General features: G+C 44.9%; 1 long non-coding RNA gene across 1 annotated transcript; it reads right to left on the reverse strand.

Annotated features, from left to right (window-relative positions):
* Window positions 1-1,496: 1,496 nt before the first annotated feature.
* On the reverse strand, window positions 1,497-7,647 carry LOC113428899 (uncharacterized). Its single transcript, XR_015748408.1, has 3 exons — window positions 7,247-7,647; window positions 4,980-5,045; window positions 1,497-1,865 (listed from the first exon to the last, which is right to left on the reverse strand). It is a non-coding gene; the product is annotated as an uncharacterized LOC113428899 (long non-coding RNA).
* Window positions 7,648-8,317: the final 670 nt, after the last annotated feature.

Here is an 8,317-nt window from a genome sequence, read left to right on the forward strand (position 1 = left end):
TGCATTCAGGTTTTTTTTTGCCTGAATGTTTCTTCCCACCCCTTTCTTATTAAGGCCACAGAGGAGATTCATATCTTCAAGATGAAGATCAGCTCCTTGGAACCATGGATGAAAACCTGCTTGTGGTGTCTTGAAAGCAGACACGAGGCTGCCCACCAAAAGAGCAGTGTTTTATGTTGGTTTTGGTTCAGCTGAACCGGTGCTCTCAGGGAGACAACTCTTTCAAGATTGACAGGGAGACTGTAGGACAGGGGTGTCAAACTCAAGGGGCTCTGTTTTCGCTGGCAGATGGTTGCAGGAGGCTGCTGCAGCCCAAAATGGAGCTCCCAAGAGCTGCGGGCAGCCTGTCCTGCCCCTGTTGGATTCTGATTCCGAGCGGGAGGTCGAACAGCTGACGGGGAGTGGGCGTGTGGCTCTGGTGGTTGTGGAGGAAACTGGGGAAGGGCACAAGCCGGATGGGCATTCAGAGGAAGACCCAGGCCCATCCTGTCTTCATCCAAGGGCATGCAGGGAGGAATGGGTAAGAGAGCAACTGTGAATCAGTCGCATGGTCTATGGGCGGGGAAGGGTTAATGTATGTAAAAAAAAAAACGATGTAAAAATGATGTTGGGACTCTAGAAAGAGTGCAGAGAAGAGCAACAAAGATGATTAGGGGACTGGAGGCGAAAACATATGAAGAACGGTTGCAGGGACTGGGTATGTCTAGTCTAGTAAAGAGAAGGACCAGGGGAGACATGATAGCATCTTCCAGTATTTGAGGGGCTGCCAGAGACAAAAGGGGGTCCACCTATTCTCCCAAGTACCTGAGGGCAGGATAAGAAGCAATGGATGGAGACTCATCAAGGAGAGAAGCAACCTGGAACTCAGGAGAAACTTCCTAACAGGGAGGACAATTCACCAGTGGAACTGCTTGCCACCAGATGTTGTAGGAGCTCCATGACTGGAGTTTTTCAAGAAGGGATTGGACTGCTATTTGTCTGGAATGATATAGGGGTCCTGCTTGAGCAGGGGGTTGGACTAGAAGACCTCCAAGATCCCTTCCAACTCTGTGATTCTATTCTATTCTATTTCTATTCTATTCTTATTCTATTTCTATTCTATTCTTATTCTATTCTAATTTCTGTTCTATTCTATTCTATTCTATTCTATTCTATTCTATTCTATTCTATTCTATTCTATTCTAATATCTATTCTGTTCTATTCTATTCTATTCTATTCCTATTATCTATTCCATTCTATTCTATTCCATTCCATTCTATTCCATTCTGTATTTTCTCTTCTCTTCTCCTCTCTTCTCTTCTCTTCTCTTCTCTTCTCTTCTCTTCTCTTCTCTTCTCTTCCCTTCCCTTCCCTTCCCTTCCCTTCCCTTCCCTTCCCTTCTCTCTATTTTTCTTCTCTCTAATTCTATTCTAATTCTATTCTAATTCTATTCTACTCTACTCTACCCTACCCTACCCTATTCCCATTCTATCCTATCCTTTCCTATCCTATCCTATCCTATCCTATCCTATCCTATTCCATTCCATTCTGTATGTTCTCTTCTCTTCTCTCCCCTCTATTTCTCTTCTCTCTAATTCTATTCAATTCTACTCTACTCTATTTTATTCCATGCCATCCCATTCTATTCTAAATACCAAAGTTTCTTTGAGATTGACACCGGGGTTCCTAAAGAAGCAAGCAGAGGGTTCATTTCCCCAGATGTGGGCAGCCTGGGAACTCTCCCTGCTGACCATCCAAGGACTCCTGGCTGCTGCTGCTGCTCCTTCTCTTGGAAGACAGAGCCATAGTCTTCTCTCACCTGTTGGGTCCACTCTTCCCTTGGACCTCCTAGCAGGAGAAGGTCTTGAAGTTCACATCCTACATTCTTGGGTGAAAAAAACAAGTTGGATATTAACTTTTAACCATTTGCAACTGTTCCTTAAGCGCATTCCTTCACTATTGTCTAGCTGGTGCATTTTGTACCTGTTTGAGGTATGTCCCTGTTTGGTGAGAAATTAAAAAGGCAAGGAATGTTGTCGTCGTCATGCTGTTGACTCTCAGGAAGTGTGACCCATAAACGGAGGCCACGGGGGGGGGGGGTCCAGCTTTGGCAAACATATTGGGCAAACACATACAATCGGTCGCCCATTTCCTTTGGGGGCAGAAGAAAGAACATACTGACTCTAAGTCAGAAGTCTCCAAACTTGGCCACTTTAAGACTTGTGGACTTCAACTCCCAGAATTCTCCAGCCAGCTATGCTTGTGGAGTTGATCTTGATTGTATCCCTCTGTTAATGCAACTTAGGACTGCATTAGTTTTTTTAGCTGCCGCTGCACACGGCTGGCTCATATAATCCTTGCTGCTGTCAGGATATCTAAAACTAAATATGCAGTTCCTTTATCATAACCTGACCCCAGAAAGTTTTCAAGGATAGCCTCATGTTAGGAGAATTACAGGGATCCCAGTCAAAAGATGACCACGGCACGAGTGAAACTCTTCAGTGCCTCCTGCTCCAGGTGAGATGGCTTTAGACCCCCCAAAAAACTTCCTGTAATGCCTATGAAGATTCTCAGTCATCCAGGTCATGGTTATCCAAATGAAGTAAGAGACGAAGTCAAACAGCTGAAGAAGCTTCTTGGATGAGAAGCAAAACATCTTCAAAGAAAACATTCCCAGAAAGTCCAGTTGCCCCCTTTAAAAAAGCACCTTTGGGACAACTTCCTCTAATGTTACCTGGTTCTGGTAATGAAATGTCTGCAGGAAAGCAAGCAAGCTCAGAGAGCGCCAAGAACCCCTCATGTCAACCCTGAACTACAAATATTCTCCTTTAGTAGAACAAAAACTTCCACTCCGCTCTTCCAGAAGAGTCCAGGGATTTTGACCTAAGTCAGGGGTCCCCAAACTTGGCCACTTTAAGACTTGTGGACTTCAACTCCCAGAATTCTCTAGCCCATATGGCTGGCTGGAGAATTCTGGGAGTTGAAGTCTGCAAGTGTTAAAGTGGCCAAGTTCGAAGACCTCTGACCAAGGTCCTTGTGATGACCCAGGGTGGGATACAAAAGCAACAAAGTCACAAAAACGGGTGAAGTCCCTTTAATTCTTTCAACTTGGCTTCAAAGGTCCAATTATCATTGACTGGAGAAAAAAACTCCCCCACAAACAGTTGGGAAATGAAGAACTTCCATTCAAACTCAACATACATATAAATTATAAATAGAAAAACAACAACACAAACCACACTGAAGCAATTGATGAGACAAGGCAGGATAAGGGCTTGAAGACATCCACAGATATTCGAAATACACACACTGGGAAGTGAGAACAGTGAGAACAATTAATCAGTGGAATGGCTTCCTTCCAGCAGTCGTGGGTGCTCCATCACTGGAGATTTCCAAGAAGAGCTTGGATAGCCATTTGTCCAGAATAGAAGAGGGTCTCCTGGTATAGGCAGGAGATTGGATTAGAACAATGGTTCTTAAACTTTTCTTCACCAGAGACACCCTTTAAATATCTTTTGTGGCCACAGGTTGAGATCCACTGATCCGCTGATATCTGAGGTCCCTTCCAACCTTATTATTCTATGTCTCACAACCCTGTTGAGAACTAGAGTTGATGCTACCCAATGGAGGCATTCACAGTGGTGAAGCCGGTGACCACAATGGGAGAATCACAGCCCTCTCTCGTCTGTGTTTACATTAATGTTTGGATGACCCAAAGTGGAAGGGATTGCTAACATTTCAGAAGGCCAACTTGAACATCAGGCCTAACGAAACATGTTTCAATCCCAAGAACTCCAGGATTCTCCACTACTTCGGGTTTTCTGTGTAAGTGTCATGCCCCTGTCAGAGTCTGAATCCAAGGAAGAAGCCGGACAGCTGAAAGGGAGCAAGCGTGTGGCTTTGTTGGCTGTGGAGGAGGCTGGAGAACGGCAAAGTCAGGCTGGGCAGAGCAGGAAAGAGGTAGAACAAGGGAGAGGGAGTTCAGAGGAAGACCCAGGCCCACTTCATCCTAGGGTGCGCAGGGAGGAACGGAGAGGAGAGCAATGTGCGTTGCATGGCTGATGGGGGAGGAAAGGGCCCTGATTCCCTTCATTAGCCATAGCTGGGAAGACAGTTTAAAAGAAAGACAGGCTGCGTGTGGCAACTTCTGGGAGCAAATGTGACTTTATCTTGTGTTGTAGTGGCTTATCTCTGTTCCTGGCATCTTCCCAACCATGTGAGTTTTGCCATGTCTTCAAGTCTGAAATTCTTGTTCCTGCCCTGCCAAACTAATTACTTCAGTTTGGCTTGTTTGGACTTAATTTTCTGCAGTCAAAGGCAGGGAGAGTTTTTCTCCAGCCAGAAGGTAACCTGGACATTGGAGTCAAAGTTGGAGATAATAAAGGAACTCTTATTGATTATCCAATTGTGTTGCCTTTGTGCCACACCCCTTTGGGTCATCACAGTAAGCCACCCAGAGTCATGTGTACGAGATGGGAGGCTACAGTTATAAATCATATTAATAGTATGAAAAAATAGATGTTTAGGTATAAGATAGGTAGTACCTGACTCATCAGTAATATTACACTCAGAAGGATCTGAGTGTTTTGGTAGGCCATTAATTAAATATGAGTCAACAGTGTGCAGCAACTGCCAGAGCCAATGTGATCTTGATATGCATCAACAGCAGCCCTAGTGCCAAGATCTCTATTGTGTTCCCCCTAGCTATCCATGGCTGGGAAACTTGGACCTTCAAACATCAAGACAGGAAGAAAATTGACTCATTTGAGTTGTGGTGCTGGAGAAGGTGCCTGCATATTCCCTGGACAGTAAAGATGACTAACAAGCAAGCACAGAAGGGCATAACATCAGACCTGTCACTGGAAAGCAAAATCATGAAACTGTGTCTCACTTATTTTGGCCATGTCATGCGGTGGAATTCACTGGAGAAAGCAATTATGTTGGGAAGAGTTAGGGATAAAAGGCCACCAGGCCACCAAAGAACTCGGTGTCTACATACCATCAAAGCTGACAGAGCAGCAAACGCCTCAAGGAAGTAGGGCAAGATCAGAAGATGAGGAAAGACCTGGCCAAGAAAATCGCCAAGAGTCAGACATGACTGAATGGATATCATCATCATCACCACCCCCACCATCATCATCGTCGTCAATGCAGACATTTTCCTCTTGGCTCCACTGCTGGGACCACCCCTGGGATCATGTGTCCAGTTGTGGTTATCACAATACAAGAGGAACACAAAGGAAGAGTGCAGAGAAGAGTGACAAAGATGGTGAAGAGATTGCAGCTAAATCATAGAACATAAAATAATAGAGTAGCAAAGGATCTTGGATGTCTTCTACCCTGTTTTCCCCCAAAATACGACCTACCCTGAAAGTAAGTCATAGCTTGATTTTTACATGTACTCCCAACATAAGCCCTACCCCCCAAACAAGCCCTAATTAAGATCCTGCCCACTCCAGGGTGCACAGGTAAAATTGGTGGGGATGGAGGGTGGGGATGGAGGAGTGGAGCTGCCCTACTACTTACCTTTGGACAGTTGTAGCCAGGCCTCGCACTCGCCCCCGACACCTGCCTTGCCGGCCCATTTCTTCTGCAGCCGGCAAGGCTGGCCAGGCTTCCCTGAAGGCCTCTGGAGCTGAGAACAAAGCTCTGGATCGATCCAGAGGTCTGTTAGGGTTAGAAGAAGAAGCTCCTGAAGGCCTCTGACAGCGAAAAGGAGGCCGGGAGCAACACACAACTTCTGAACACAAGCTGTTCCACTGGTTAATTGTTTTCACCACCAGGAAGTTTCTTTTTAGTTCTAGGTTGCTTCTCTCCAAGAGCAGTGAAAGTAACTTAGTATGTTTAGCCTACAGCAGAGAAAGTTGAGCCAAGACATAATAATAGAGCCTTCCAAAACATGAAGGGAAAAGCAGATAGTGTGATTTATTCTCTGTAATGCCTGAGGGCAAGACAAGACAAGAACCAACAGGTGGAAGCTTACCAAGGGAAATCCAGACTTGAAAGAATACCTCCCTGTGGCCTCCCTCTGTATTTTTTTTTCTTTCCTCCAGCTGCTATCCTGGTTCGATTGATATGAATGATGAATGAACATCTGTTCTATTTGGACTAAGTTAAATCTGAGCCTATTTTTCTTTGTCTTGATCCTGATAGTGTCCAGAATCAGGCATCAGCTCAGGGTAGAGATTAGATTAGATTAACAGAGTTGGAAGGGACCTTGTAGGTCATCTAGTCCAACCCCCCACCCAAGCACAGGACCCTACACTATTTATGACAAATGGCAGTCCAGTCTCTTCTTGACAGCTTCCAGTGATGAAGCTCCCACAACTTCCAAAGGCAATTTCTGTTCCGTGGGTTGTTCTCACTGTCAGAAAATTTATCCTTATTTCCAGGTTGAATCCCTCCTTGTCCAGTTTCCATCCATTATTCCTTGTCTGGCCTTCAGGTCCTTTGGAAAATAGCTTGACCCCCTCCTCCTCTCTGTGGAAGAGATAGATGATTGTCAGCACTATGTTGTTGATGCCTCATACTAAACTGGTGGCTGACCTCTTTCAGTGGAGAGGGAAAGGACCAAGTCCTTGGATCTCCACCATGGATGGATGATTCAACCTAAAAATAAGGGGAAATTTCCTGACAGTAAGAACAACCAAACCAATGGAAGAGATGTTTCCTTCAGAAGTTGTGGGAGCTTCATCGCTGGAAACTTTCAAGAAGAGACTGGACTGCCATCTGTCAGAAATGTTGCAGGGTCTCCAGCTTGGTTGGACTTCTAGATGACCAATAAGGTCCCTTCTAACTCTGTTCTGTAGAGATTCTCACTCATCCAAAGTTGCTTTTTCAGGAGGCTGGAACTCGATTTCCTAGTTTTTTCTTTTGAAAGAAGTATTTCCCCCTTTTTTCTACAGATTTTTAGCTATACAATTTGGGATGAACACCCTTTGAATGCAGACTACAGGAACCAGAAGCACCACTCAGGTTGCCCCGAGGACACAGATAAACCTCTAAATGCTTCAAGGACACTGAGTGCCCCAGTTGATGACTTACCAAAAGTAACAGAGTTGGAAGGGAACTTGAAGGTCTTCTAGTCAACCCCCCGCTCAAGCAGAAGACCCTGGCCTAGGCCATTTCAGACAAATGGCTATCCAATCTCTTAAAAATCTCCAGTGTTGGAGCACCCACAATATCTGAAGCTCTGTTCCACTAATTAATTGCTCTCCCTATCAGAAAATTTCTCCATATTTCTACCAAAGATCTGAGTTTTCTTACCTAGTTTATTACTCTTCAACGTTTTCACGAGAGACGTCATTTTGTATGGATTATGGTTTTCTTCTTTCTTGCATGCAAACCAGAGGTACTTGGTTCAGTTGGGGGAGGCATATCAATGAATTAATGAACTAATTAATTAATATCAAAAGAACAAGAAGGAGAAGAAGGGTTCTCAATCAAGGTGGTGTTTGGACCCAACACAAATGGTGAGAGGGCCTTGATGGATCAATTGGACCCCTTGTTTTCTTCGGGGAATTGCTCCCAGGATGGGCTTTCTGAGGGTTGGCCATGCTTTGAGCATAGGTGGGATCTGGAGACATATACCTCTTCAGGCTTTGCTCTCTCAGTTTGACCGGATTCCAAAATCTTTCCTGCTCCACCCCACACATTTAGAAAATGAAGAAGGTCCACCTCAGTTTTGGCTCTGCCCTTCCAGGGAGAGTAAACCTCCCTCCCTCCCCCCTTTTGCTTGCAGCTGCCAAGGACTCCACCCCCACCCCAACATGGCTTATAAGGGAGGGATCGCTGGTGGCCAGCAGACTGAGTCAGGATGCCCTCTGCTAGCCTTCTCCTGCTAGTGGGACTCCTCAGCCTCTGGATTGAGCTGACACCAATCTCTGGATGGAAGAAGCATGGTAAGAGACCCCTTTTCTCCGGTGAAAGAAGAAACCTCAGCATCTGTTCCCAGATGTTTGAAGTTTATTCTACAAGTATTTCTTCTACTTTGAGATAGATTTTATTTCCTGTTTTATGCTCTCAACCTTCGTAGAGAAAGACAGGCTACTTGTGAACAAGTAGGGTTCTATCTAGACAACGTGAAAATAGTGGTCACCTTGAATTTGTTTATTCTTTGGACATGGAACCTCAGTTAGGTATTGTCCAGATCAAGGTTAACTGCTGCCCTTCATAAATGCCACTTATGGGAACTTTCGTGTGAAAGTTACATGCCCACTTTACTATAATGTCTGCTCTTCTTTTCTCAACTTCTTCTTGTCCTTGTCTCAAGATGCTTATCATTCTTGAGTTTAGGATCTTGTTATATGTCAAAGGATAGAATTTTAAGGATGGAAG

This window comes from Notechis scutatus, chromosome 3 (genome assembly GCF_049901735.1).
Source record: "Notechis scutatus isolate UNSWTSFEM ecotype Mainland chromosome 3, rNotScu1.2, whole genome shotgun sequence".
In the NCBI taxonomy this organism is placed as follows: domain Eukaryota; kingdom Metazoa; phylum Chordata; class Lepidosauria; order Squamata; family Elapidae; genus Notechis; species Notechis scutatus.